Raw genomic sequence first — 13,796 nt, 5'->3', positions numbered from 1 at the left:
GATGTCTTCGCCCTGGGCTGACACCTGCCTTATTAGAAACCTGCTCCACTCAGCAGCGCCACCTGTGCAGAGCCCCCACCCCCCACCCCCGGGCCTCCAGCCTGCCTGAGGGCAAGCTGAACCCAGGAGAGGAATGACTCAGTCACTTCAGAAAATCAGAATTGAGACTCAGAGACTTCTGAATGGTTGTGTCCCTGAGGGAGATGTTATGATCCATGGATATTTTCAGAGTCACCTCTGAAATTTGATTTGACGTGGGGGCTTTGCTAGTCTTTATTTAATGGCATAATACAACAAGCTTTCTGGATCTAGGCACATGTGGTTTGCATTTGGGGGCGCTCCTTCCTGCCGGCAGATGCACTCACACACGGGCTAGGGGAGTTTGGAACTCAGATAACAAAGTCTCGAGAAGTCACCCGCATTCTTTTTGTCAGCTCTTTGCAGATCAGCGAAGAAGGGCAGGGACTCTTCGCTGCCTGCATCTGAGGCGACGGCTTGTAAGGACGGGAACTGCAACCTGGAGTTTGCACACGTTTGGGGGGGGGGCACTGAGCAGGGAGGGGGCGGGGACTTGAGAAACATCTTGTTATAATTAGAGGAAACAGTCGAGCAGACTGTCCTCCAGACATTTTGCTACCAGAAAACCTGGAGACATTCTGGGAACCTGATTTCCTCGAACTTTTCCCAGGCTGGCAGCTCCAGGGGATCCAGCCTGTGGCCATGGGAAGGCCTTATCCGTGTGTCTCAGGCATAAAGAACACAAATTTCTAGTTCTGACCCCACCACTGGGTTCCAAATGCTGGGCTGATCAGGAGTCTTTATTTCCAGTGCTATTGATCACACGTGCCCAGATCTGTCTGCTACCTGCCCTCAACATGTGGCTTCAGTGATCTTGCTGGTACAGGCCTGGCTCCTACAGGCTGACTGTGACCAAAAGGGGGACAGGATGGCAGTTGAAACTAGAACAGATTTTACATCTTTAGAAAATGAAGCAGAAAGGTATAGTGGCCAACCGCTGGGCAATATGGAGCAGAATCAAAAATAAAGCCTAGGGTCAGGGGTGAGACAGCTGTGGATTTGAATCCCAGCTCTGCTTCCTGCCAGCTGTGTGGCATTGGGAAAAAATATTGACCTCCCTGAGACTATTGTTTCTTTCTCTGTGGACTGGCGAAAAGATATCTTGTCTGGTTGCTGTGCGAATCCAGGTAGTGAATAGATGTAATCAAGTGCTCAGGTCTGGGCTTAGCACACAGTAGCTGTGAGTAAGTGGTAGTCTCGGCTTACCAAGTTTAATCTTGAGTCCTTACACCTGAGTTTGAGACCAGCCTTTGTCACTTAATAGCTATGCCACCTTGGGCTACTAATACAGAATCTTTCAAACTTCATCGCCCTTACTTACAAGACAAAGAAAGTAATGCCCAACTCATGAAATTATTACACCTCTGAGAAGCCTTCCCTGGTCCCCCGCCTTGTGGAGTATTGCTTCTCAGACTTTAATGTGCTCTTGCTAAAGCACAGATCCTGATCTGTATGTCTGTGATGAGGTCTGAGAGTCTGAATTTGTAACAAGCATACAGGTGATGCTGATGTTGCTGGGCCATGGACCACACTTCGAGCATCAAGTATGTAAAGTTAATCATTCCTTAGAGGGTGTGTGTGTGTGTGTGTGTGTGTGTGTGTGTGTGCGTGTGTGCGTGTGCGCGTGCGTGAGCATGTGCCTTTATGCATGTGAATGTGTGTATGTGCATGTATGTGTGTATTTGCCTTTGTCTCCTATGTACAGGCCAGGGACCACACTGGACTATATTCTCTCCATTCCTCACAATTGGGTCCACCATTGTCCAGGGCTCGAGACAAGTTTCACAGGCAGGAGGCTCCAGCTCTGTCTCGTGAGAGTTTGAATGAAGTCACCTAGTGAGCTAGGGTGGAGAAGCCCAGCTGCGTCTGCTGGGGAGCCCCATTTTTCCATGCTGGGTCTCCCACACTCGCCTTCATTCTCAGAGTCCTATGTCCCTAGGCTGCCTTGCCCATACACGTAACTATCTATTCACCACGCTTCCCCACCCCAAATCAACTCCTAGAATTTTCTCCTGGTCTTTGTGCCCAGGATCCAGTGTCCCTCCATCCTAGTGCTGCTATACTCTGCTCATGGACCAGAGGCTGTCCTCCAGGATGGGGAACATATGTGCGTGGATATAACTAACCCTAACCCATCTGACTGTTCAGGACTGACCCTTCCTCTATCAGTGACCTTAGAGCTAGAAATCCAACTTAGCCCTCAGTGCCCTGTGGAAGCTGAGTCTGACCCCTGCGATGGACCCAAGCTCGCTCCCCTCACACAGCTTTCAGGCCTACAGGACTCCCCTTCAGAATGACCCCCTGCTGCGTCTCAGCGTGCAGAGTTATAAACCAGAGAGTCACTGAGCTGCTGAGAAAATGACTGGAATGGGGGAAATACTAATGGTTTTTAAGGAAGAGTGGAAGAATGAAGATAAAACATCTTTTTGAAACTTACAGAAGTGCTTGAGGTATTTAGGGGTAGATGCGGCAGAGGGCATAGCGTAAGTTAGAGAAAGCTTTCCAATCCTGTGCCTGTCCAAGGCCCCTTCCACACATCCATCCATCCCATGCACACGCATACTCTCCTACACCTCCATCCATCACACACACACACAGCCTCAGGCACACACTCACCTCCAGCCTCAGGCTCAGTCTGTATTACAGGCTCCTCTCTCCTCAGAGCCTCACAGCACTCCTGTTTGTTTCTACTTTCTGTCTCACTCTGAGTCTCTCTGTCTCTTTCAATCCTCCTCGCGTGTGTTTCTTTTCTTTTCACCCCCTGTCCCTGTCTGGCTCCTCTCTCCCTGTGCCCCTCTCCCTCCCATCACCCTGTTTTTCTCCTTCTCTGCCTTTTCTTTAGCTCCGTCTGCTGTCTCCAGTGGGTTCTCTTTATTCCTGGGGCTCCCTCTCTCTTGTCCTGTCTCCTAGGATCTCTGAACTTCTCCCTCTTTCTCTCTCTTTCCCCAGCTTGTGGGGATATTTTCCATCCTCACATACCAAAACCAGGCTGGGGAATGAGAGCAGGGAATGGGCCAGCTCTTTTCCTCATCAGAGCCTGACAATCTGGCCTCAAGCCCTGGAGCTGGCCAAGCTTCGACCCGACCCAGCAGGCCTCTCTGTTTTTTTGGCAGGAGAGGAGCTGGGGGGCTGTGCCTGAGCTGTCCTGCCTCTGCATCATACAGTGGGCAGCACATGTGGGTCAGACACAGCGCATCAGTGATGCAGATGGCTGAGGGACACACACACACACACACACACACACACACACTTTTCAAGTATCCGCTTCCCAAATCTCATTGTAAACACACCCTCCCACCCCTGCTCTGCTCCTTCGAGGAGAATGATTTCCTTCACCTTTATTGTCTGCACTTAGGGACTCGCTGGAGGATAGGCTTCTTTCTGCTTTCTTCACCCTTTCAAATAATGTACAATGACCACGAATGATCTCTGTTAGAAGAAAACAGTCATGAAATAAATTAGAGTGTTGAGCTTGGTCATCTTTGGGCCCACTTTTCGCGATTCCATGATAGTTCCTGACTTTGCCAACTCAAAAACAAGAGAGTGTTACATGTCAATTATAATCAATAAAAAAAAGAAAGAGAGAGACCAAGAACCTAAGCACGCATGGGCAGGTGTAGGCTTCTGCACTGAGGAAAGTCGTTCTACACAGAAAGGGCCTCTGCTTCTCTCAGAAGGAAGAACCTAAGAGGTGATCGATATTTTTAAAATATTTCAAAGCAAGAATGATGGATTAGTGGGTGATCGTTACCTGCCAAGGCAATTACTTGGCTACTCTCAGCTTCCGAAGCACTTGCTTCATCAGGTAAGGTAGAGCATTGAAGTGGTCCAAAGATGCCCAGTGAAACACCAAAATCCTGTGGATTTTGCAGGTGACACCAAGAATATCGAAGATGCCCTGTACACGAGGAGACTTCCCTTTGTTGCTTGAGTCATTTTACAAAAGGGGGACAAGGTCTATGGCATTTGCTGACACTTTCTCTTATATCCTTCTTCATAGCATCGCAAAAACAAAATGCCCCGTCTAATTCCATCTGCAAGCCTTAGCTGTCTATTACATTGTCCCACAATTAGCACAACAACGGGTGATCTGGGAGAGTGAAATGATATTGCCGTGAGTGACCTACTATTATCTGCAGATTACATTTTCCATGGAAATTAAATGAATTTTGTCAGAGCTCTGGGGCCGGGGAGAGAAGAAAATGCCTCATTGTTCAGTTCCGCGAGATGGAGGGACTGCACGGGGCGATAAAGAGACCTGTGTTTGTGCAAACAAGGCGTGGGTTTCCCGTTTGAAAGATGCATTTGTTACACCAAAGCTCAAAATAGGAAACATGTGTAGGCAGAAACAGTGGAGATGAAAGGGGGAGAAAACTAATTATTACTACCACTGCATACGCATATTGGGGTATTTATATAACGTGCTAAACTTCTTCTGTTGGGAAAACCTTTGTCCTACCAGTGAGAATGAAACTCTACCCTGAGAGGGGGTGTTCTAAGGCTTCACACTTTTAGCTCAATGTGGTTTTTTTCTTGAAATTATCCTCTGCACCTTTCTCTTCTCTCCACTTGTCTTTCAGTGAGCTCTATCTCCTTTCGCCTCTTTCTTTGGTTCTCTCAACAAGTGTGCTTTTAATTTTTCTTTCTCAGGAATATGGCAGTTATCAGTATCAAGGAAAGGGTGAGAGGAGAAACAGCACTTCCTGAAGCCACAGTGATGTGTGGAAACAATATTACAGCTGAGAAATCTATAAAAGGTCAGAGACTCATAGAGACCTTAGCTCGGATGGGAAAACACCCTGAGCTAAGTGCTCTGAAATGTGGGGAGAGAAATGAGAGTGACCTCATCCTTTTGGGGAAAGGAGTTGAGTTCTGACCAGTGATCATGTTTCCTCAACTGTAAAAGGAGATGGAGATGTTTGAATCAAGTCTCTCAAAGGTCTCTTCTACTTCTGATATTCACGCAAGACCGATTAGTATCTTGACTCATTCACCCGGCAAATATTTATGAAGAAACTTACCACTAGCAAGGCATTGTGCTGGGTGTTAGTGAAGATTAAATTTGGGGACAGTACATACAACTAATGAGCTAAATCCTAAATATGCCCTTTCTACCAAGCACCCAATAAAACTTTTCCCCCCTTCCCATTTTTTGTGCACATGCCTCCTTTTAATTTTCTTTTTCAAAATTAATTTTTAATTGAGGTAACATTGGTTTATAACATATGTTTTATGTGTACGACATCATATTTCAACTTCTGTGTATACAACATGCTCATCACCAAAAATTTAGTTTCCAACTGTTGCCACCACAGGGAAAAGAATGAAACTATACCACTATCTCACATCATACACAAAAATCAACTCAAAATGGATTAAAGACTTGAATGTAAGACCTGAAGCCATAAAACTAGAAAAAAACATAGGCTGTAGGCTTTTTGACATCGATCTTAGCAATATCTTTCTGGATACATCTCCTCAGGCAGGGGCAACAAAAGCAAAAATAAACAAATGGGTCAACATCAAACTAAATGCTTCTGCACAGCAAAGGAAACCATCAACAAAATGAAAAGACAACCTACTGAATCAGAGGAGATATTTGCAAATCATATTTCCCATAAGGAGTTAATATCCAAAATATTGAACATATAAAGAATTTGTACAACTCAACAACAAAACAACAACCCCTTCCCATTTTGAGAAGCCTTGTTCTCAAGAGTGTGAAGACTATCAACATCTCTCCATGCCTACGGATCTTTGTGTCTAAAACAGGAGCACAAGGACCCAACTTCAGTTCATCAGCAAGAGGGTTTAGTGGATCTAGAACAAGCCTGCAGCTTAGCCATTAGAGTTGTTGGGGTGAGGGTCCTCTATGTATGTTTGAATAATGACTAGTAAAAATCAGATTTCCGAGCTCATCCTCTTAGTCAAGTGGTGCTGCAGACACACTGAGTAATTTGTTGCTAGATTTTTTTTTTCCTTTTGGATTTTCTGGTACATAATGTATCATGAACAAATAACAAATAAGGATTGGAAAGAGAAGTAGAAGAACATCTTCCCCATCCATTGTGAATATGATGCTGGCAATGTGCATTTTGGCCATTAAGGGATTTGAGTCTTTTTAGGAAATTGCTGAAATGCTGTACTAAACGCTCAAGGAAGAATAATGCAGCATTGTTTAAACTGGTGTGTATCAGAATCACCAGTGGATACTGTGAAGCACTAAGACTCTGGATACTACCCTCCCATTCACCTGATCTGATTCAGTTGGTCTGGGCTGGGGCCAGAGAATCTGTGTGTGACCTTCCAGGTGACCTTATAGGCATTCTTTGTCCAGGTTGAGAGAAACAGTGGTGCAGGAGTGAAGTACTCGAATTCTGCCCATATTAGTTGAGTAATTGTATGCAAGGTCCTACAACATTTAGAGCATTTCCACTGAAATCCCAAGGGAGAGAATGGCCATGAAGATTGAAAGTTAATCTATATAAAGCACCTATGTCAGTCTCAATTTATACTTTGTGCTTAATACTACTGACTCATTACCTCCAGCCAGTGAGAAGGGTAGAGGTTCTGGGGTGTAGGTATGATTCATTGACAGTTTCCAGGCATATCATATAATGGTAGAAATGGATGGATGGGGTCTGGAGTCTCCAATCAAAATGAGGCCAAGAGGCTAAGGCATGGCACTGGAAGAGGGGAATTTAACTTAGAAAAGCTGGGGAACAGGATCATGCTGATAGGAGATGGTGTGGAGAAACTTCAAAAGCAAGACACTGTAGTGGCCTTTTATGAGATCCCAGTGTAATCTGGAGCTGGCCTGTGGGGCTCATTTAAAATGGTCAGAAGATGGTAACCACAAGTTTTGTGGTGGCTGCAAAGACTCCAGGTGACTACACATCGACCATCAGGTGCTCCAGAAGGATCTTACTTGTGAATCAGCCCTGATACATGCTTTTTTTCTTTTTCAGTGTGTCATACTTGATTATTAGTTAATTTCCTAGAACACTTCTAGAAAAGGTCTATATGCGTTAAGTCTGAGTCAACAATTCATTCCCAAATGAATACTAAAGAAAAGAATCACATTCAAAGTTGAGCTCTATGAAGGAAGTCACTCAGTTAACATTCATTTTTGTAACTAGCACATTCCAAGATAAAAGTTTGTAGTTTGCTATATAAAGAAGCTAATTAATACTGAATATATATAGTGAATATATATACGTTTTATATATATATATTCTGTAAGATGTTATAGAAAATCCCAAATGAACTTTTTGGTCAATCTAATATATATCTATATAGTTTTAAAATTATTTCATTGATCCAGCCCTGTCAAATCACTTTACAATTAATTTTCTCATTTTGGCATGAAGGTTGTTGATGTTATAAATAGGTCTTTCCATTAACTTAATTATTTCTAAAATTTCAAAACATGCTTTTGAGCTATGAGTTTGGGGATAGGCATACCATTTATGAGATAGTTCCCTATATTCTAGAGCAGAATGGTAATTTACACGTAATACAAATTTCCATGGAAGCATAAAAGGTTTGTCTTTATTTCATTTAAAAATGAACACTGGAACAGGAAAAGAGCCTGGAGTCTCACAGGTGAAAAGAAACATTTTCATAATACCAGGCCCCAAATGTGGGCCAGTCTTATTCATCTTTGAACCTTCAATCCATTATCCCTTTTTTTAAAACATTAAAAAAATGGTTTATTTAGATATAATTTACATATAATATAGTTCACCCATTTAGAGTGCACAATTCAAGAGCTATTAGAATAAAATTGTGCAACCGTCACCACAGTCTCAATTCCAGAACGTATTTATCACCCAGAAAAGAATCCCCATACCCATTAGCAGTCTCTCTCTCTATCTCCCCAAATCCAGGACAACCATTAATCTACTTCTTGTCCCTACGGATTCATCTATTCTGGACATTTCATATCAATGGAATCATACAACATGTGGTCTTTTCTGACTTTACACCTGGTATAATGTTTTCAAGGTTTATCCAGATTATAGCATGTATCAGAACTTCACTCCTTTTTATTGCTTTTTATCATATGAGTAATGCACGTTTTATTCATCCATTCATTTTCTGTTCAACATTTGAGTTGTTTCCACTTTTTGGCTTTGTGAACAACGCTGCTCTGAACATTCATGTACAAACTTCTGTCTGGATATATGTATTTACGTATCTACCTAGTAGAGGAATCGCTGGCTTACATGACAACTCTATGTTTAAATGTGTAAGGGACTGCCCAACTATTTTCTAAAGTGGCTGCATCGTTTTACATTCCCACTGACATTGTGTAAGAGTTCCCATTTCTTCACATCTTTGCCAACACTTGCTATTATCTGTTCCATTATAACTATCCTACTGGGTATGAAGTGGTATCTTACTGTGGTTTTGATTTGTATTTCCCCAATGGCTAATGATAGGAACACTTTTCATGTGCTTATTGACCATTTGTGTAACTTCTTTGGAGAAATACATAGTCATACCCTTTGCCCAATTTTTAAAATTGGGTGTTTTATTATTAAGCTCTTAATTTCATTTTCAGATATTTCATTCCTAGTGTATAGAAATACAATTAATCTTTAGTATATTGCTCTTGTATCCTGGAATCTTGTTAAACTCATTTATCATTTCTAATAGGTTTTAATATTAAGTGAATTCCTCAGGATCTTCTAAGTATAAGATCCTGTTACCTTCAAATATGGTTTTACTTTCCTATCCAATCTGAATGCTTTTTATTTCTTTTTCTTATCTACACGGCCTGCCTAGAATCTCTGGTATGATGTTGAATAGAAGTGATGAAGGCAGTCATCCTTGTCTTCTTTCTCATTTTAGGGGAGAAAGCATCCTGCTTTTCTCCACTAAGTTTTAGCTGTGGGTTTTTCATAGGCATCCTTTAACAGGTTAAAGAAATTATCTTCTATTCCTAGTTTGTTGACTTTTTTTTTAATCATGAAAGAGTGTTGATTTTGTCAAATGCTCTTCCTGCATCTACTGAGATGATCATATGGTTTTTATCCTTTATTCTATTTATATAATGCATTGCATTAACTGATTTTTGGATGTTATATCAAATTTGCCTTTTTTGGATAAATCTCACTCAGCCTTGGTGTATAATTCTTTATATATGTTGCTAGGTGTGGTGTGCTAGTATTTTGCTGAGGATTTTTGCATCTATATTCATAAGAGATGTTAGTCTGTAATATACATACAGACTTTGCTGTACAGCAGAAATTAACACAACATTGTAAATCAACTATATTTCAATAAAATTTAAAAATATGACCCAGAATTGCTAGAGCAATCCTGAGGAAAAAGAACAAAACAGGAGGCATAGCCCTCCCAGTCTTCAGACAATACTACAAAGCTACAGTAATCAAAACAGTGTGGTATTGGTACAAAATAGACATATGGATCAATGAACAGAAGAGAAAGCCCAGAAATAAACCCACATACCTACTGTCAATTAATCTTTGACAAAGGAGGCAAGAATATACAATGGAAAAAAGACAATCTCTTTAGTGAGTGTTGTTGGGAAATTTGGACAGCCACATGCAAATCAGTGAAGCTAGAACACACCCTCACACCATACACAAAAATAAACTCAAAATGGCTTAAAGACAAATATAAGACAGGACACCATAAAACTCCTAGAAGAGAACATAGGCAAAACATTCTCTGACATAAATCATACCAATATTTTCTTAGGTCAGTCTCCCAAAGCAATAGAAATAAAAGCAAAAATAAACAAATGGGACCTAATTAAACTTACAAGCTTTCGCACAGCAAAGGAAACCATAAACAAAACAAAAAGACAACCTACAGAATGGGAGAAAATATTTGCAAATGATGCCACTGACAAGGGCTTAATGTCCAAAATATACAAATGGCTCATACAACTCAACAACAACAAAACAAAACAACCCAATCGAAAAATGGGCAGAAGACCTAAATAGACATTTCTCCAAAGATGACATACAGATGGCCAACAGGCACATGAAAAGATGCTCAATATCACTAATTATTAGAGAAATGCAGATCAAAATTACAATGAGGTCCACCTCACACCGATCATAATGGCCATCATTAAAAAATCTTCAAATAACAAACACTGGAGAGGGTGTGGAGAAAAGGGAACCCTCTTACACTGTTGGTGGGAATGTAAATTGGTGCAGCAACCTTGCAGAACAGCATAGGGGTACCTCAAAAATCTAAAAATAGAGTTGCCATATGATCCAGCAATCCCACTCCTGACCATATATCCAGACAAAACTATAATTCAAAAAAATACATGCACCCCTATGTTCATAGCAGCACTACTCACAATAGCCAAGACATGTAAACAACCTAAATGTCCATCAACAGATGAATGGATAAAGAAAATGTGGAGTGTTTGTGTGTATGCATACACACACACACACACACACACACACACACACACATATACACACACAATGGAATACTACTCAGCCATAAAGATGAATGAAATAATGCCATTTGCAGCAACATGGATAGACCTAGGGATTATCATACAAAGTGAAGTAAATCAAAAAGTGAAAGACAAAAACCATATGATGTCACTTACATGTGGAATCTAAAATATGACACAAATGAACTTATCTACGAAACAGAGACAGACTCACAGATTTAGAGAACAGACTTGTGGTTGCCAAGAGGGAGGGGGTGTGCAGGAGGGATGGATTGGTAGTTTGGGATTAGCAGATGCAAACTATTATATATGGAATGGATAAAGAACGAAGTCCTACTGTGTAGCACAAGGAACTATATTCAATATCCTGTGATAAACCATAATAGAAAGGAATATGAAAAAGAATGTATATGTATGTATAAGAATGTATGTATGTATAACTGAATCACTTTGCTGTACAGTAGAAATTAACACAACACTGTAAATCAAACTTGCTTCAATAAATTAAAAAAATTACCAGTCACAAGTGTAAATTATTATTTGATTTAATTTTCATGCCTCTTACTCTGAATTTGGACATATTTAAATCCTTGTGATCCATTTTGATTTGCTTTCCTGTGTGTGTTTATTCATAACCTTGCCATTTTTCCTGTGAAGTTTCTTTTCTTTGTCAGTATGTAAGGTTACTTTAAATATTATAAAACCAGGGTCATATGCAATGCAAAGACATTTGGGAAGCACTATTTTCATATTAACTTTGTGTGTACTATATTGTGTTATAAAATTTTCTTTCAATTTTGACTTGAGTTAATGTATCCATATTTTCTTTTAAAGTTTCTGGGTTCTCAGATTTGATCTACAGTGTCCCCAATCCCTATATATCTTATGCATATTTCTTCATTTTTATGTAGGATTTTATTTTTACATTTAAGACTTTAATGTATATAAATATTCTTGTATATGGTCTTGGACATTGCTTTTATTCAGATGGATAGCCAGTTGTGCCAAAACCATTTTGAAATAATCCACTCTTTTCCTGTGGATTGAAATGAATCTTTGCAACCTTTGCTGCTTCTCACAGGTCTTAGTCTTTGGTATATTACTGGTTCAACTTGTTAACATTTAATACTTGTGCTTACATATTCATAAGTGAAAGTTCTCTGCAGTTTTATACTACCTTAATTAGGTTTTGGTACTTTGCTGGCTGCATCTTAAATTGGCTAGTTTTCTATTTTTTTCCTATGATCTGAACTTATACAACATTTGATTGTGTATTATAAATGATGGATGAAAGTCAACTTTGAACTAGTCTGTCTTGTTGCCTTTTTCAGTGATAAATTTTAAATTACGTTTCTAATATTATCTAGGGTAATATAGTATTCTATTTTTTCCCTTCTTGAGTCAATCTTTCTAGGAAATTATACATTTCTTCTAAGTTTTCCAATTGATTCCATAAAGTTGTAGGTATGATTTCTCCTTAGTTCTTTTCATCTCCTTTCTATTTGCAATCATGTCTTCTTTCTCATAATCTTGCACATTTCTCTCTCTCTCTAACAAAACTCCTGATTTCTCTATTTTATTGGTCTTTCCAAGGAAACAGTTGTTGGGTTTCATTGCTACTTTTAAACTTTTATTAATGACAGACTTTATAAAATTCTTTTTTGTTTCTTTCTTCTGATTAAAGTTATTACATTTCTTAGTTTTTTCTTATTTTTAAATTCTGAAATGAATGCATTTAATTTATGAATTTAATTTGTAGCTATACATTTTCCCCTGAGTACAGTTTTTGTAAAAAAAATTTGAGAATTATGGAAATTTAGGGAATGGAACAACATTCAGTAAAAGTATTGCTGTCTGTTTACTAACACTATCTTCAAGTTTAATATCTAACTCCATCCCTAAATGAGGTTAAAGAAATTAGCAAACACCTCTTTTTTTCAGTTTTTCTCTTTTCTGCTTTGCCTAGACTGTTGACTTAGCATTTTCATCAACCCAAGTAAAATAGAGTTGTCTCCTTCCACGTGAACATCAAGTCTTTTTTCAAAGTTAATGACATCAGTAGCAATTAACTAACACTCAAGCTATCTATTAGTAATTATTATTAATGTAATTGTTGCTTTGCAAGAATCTGCATTAGTCATAATCTTGCTGTGCCTCTAGTCTGTTTTGCTAGCTATTTCATTAAATTATAGTTAAATAAATACCATTTCTAGTAACAACATATACACAATAAATGTAAAGCATTTCTACCCTCCCAAGATGGGAGACTATAATATTGTTGAGACTGTTGGGCTAGTTTTTCCCCTTGTGAACCTTACATTCTTAGTGACTAGTGGTCAAGTTTGCATTAGTCTGTTAACTCTCCTAATTCTCTGAAAGTTAGGAAGGACATGATTGTTCAATTATAAGGAGAAAATTTGGGGCATTTTTGATTTATATATATTTTTTACAATACTATTGTTCCAAGAAGTTGAATAGCTATTTTCTGCACACTCTCTCATAGAGTGAAAATAAAGCTTATTGCAAAATATGTTGTTACTGAGTACAGTTTTTTTTAACTTCCGTAGGTTTTGGTATGTGAGTATTTACCTCTTCACTGCTTTCTAGGTTTATAATTCAATTATTTGGGAGTATTTTTCTTAATTTTCAAGTAATTTTGATTTTGCTTATTTTTGGTAACTATTTCTAATTTTATTGGATTTTGATTAAGGAATGTGAATTTTATAGTCTCTTCTTTTTTTTAACATCTTTATTGGAGTATAGTTGCTCTACAATGGTGTGTTAGTTTCTGCTTTATAACAGAGTGAATCAGCCATACATATACATATATCCCCATATCTCCTCCCTCCCTCCCACCCTCCCTATCTCATCCCTCTAGGTGGTCACAAAGCACTGAGTTGATCTCCCTGTGTTATGCGGCTGCTTCCCACTAGCTATCAGTTTTACATTTGGTAGTGTATAGATGTCCATGCCACTCTCTCACTTCATCCCAGCTTACCCTTTCCCCTCCCTGTGTCCTCAAGTCCACTCTCTACATCTGCATCTTTATTCCTGTCCTGCCCCTAGGTTCATCAGAACCATTTCTTTTTTTAGATTCCATATATATGTGTTAGCATACGGTATTTGTTTTTCTCTTTCTGACTTACTTCACTCTGTATGACAGACTCTAGGTCCAGGCACCTCACTACAAATAACTGAATTTCGTTTCTTTTATAATCTCTTCTTTTTAATTTTATTAATTTCCTTTGAGATCAAGTATGTAATTTCA

At 39.4% G+C, this 13,796-nt stretch overlaps 1 long non-coding RNA gene across 1 annotated transcript in view; it reads right to left on the bottom strand.

The window, feature by feature from the left end:
• The window catches only part of LOC137214681 (uncharacterized), a 509,061-nt gene that overhangs the window by 94,501 nt on the left and 400,764 nt on the right, over nt 1-13,796 (bottom strand). The gene's annotated exons all lie outside the window — the stretch shown is intronic.

The sequence above is a fragment of the Pseudorca crassidens genome, chromosome 20 (genome assembly GCF_039906515.1).
Source record: "Pseudorca crassidens isolate mPseCra1 chromosome 20, mPseCra1.hap1, whole genome shotgun sequence".
Taxonomy (NCBI): Eukaryota; Metazoa; Chordata; class Mammalia; order Artiodactyla; family Delphinidae; genus Pseudorca; species Pseudorca crassidens.
The sequence above is the reverse complement of the archived record's forward strand: the minus strand, read 5'-3'. Positions and strand labels throughout refer to the sequence as shown.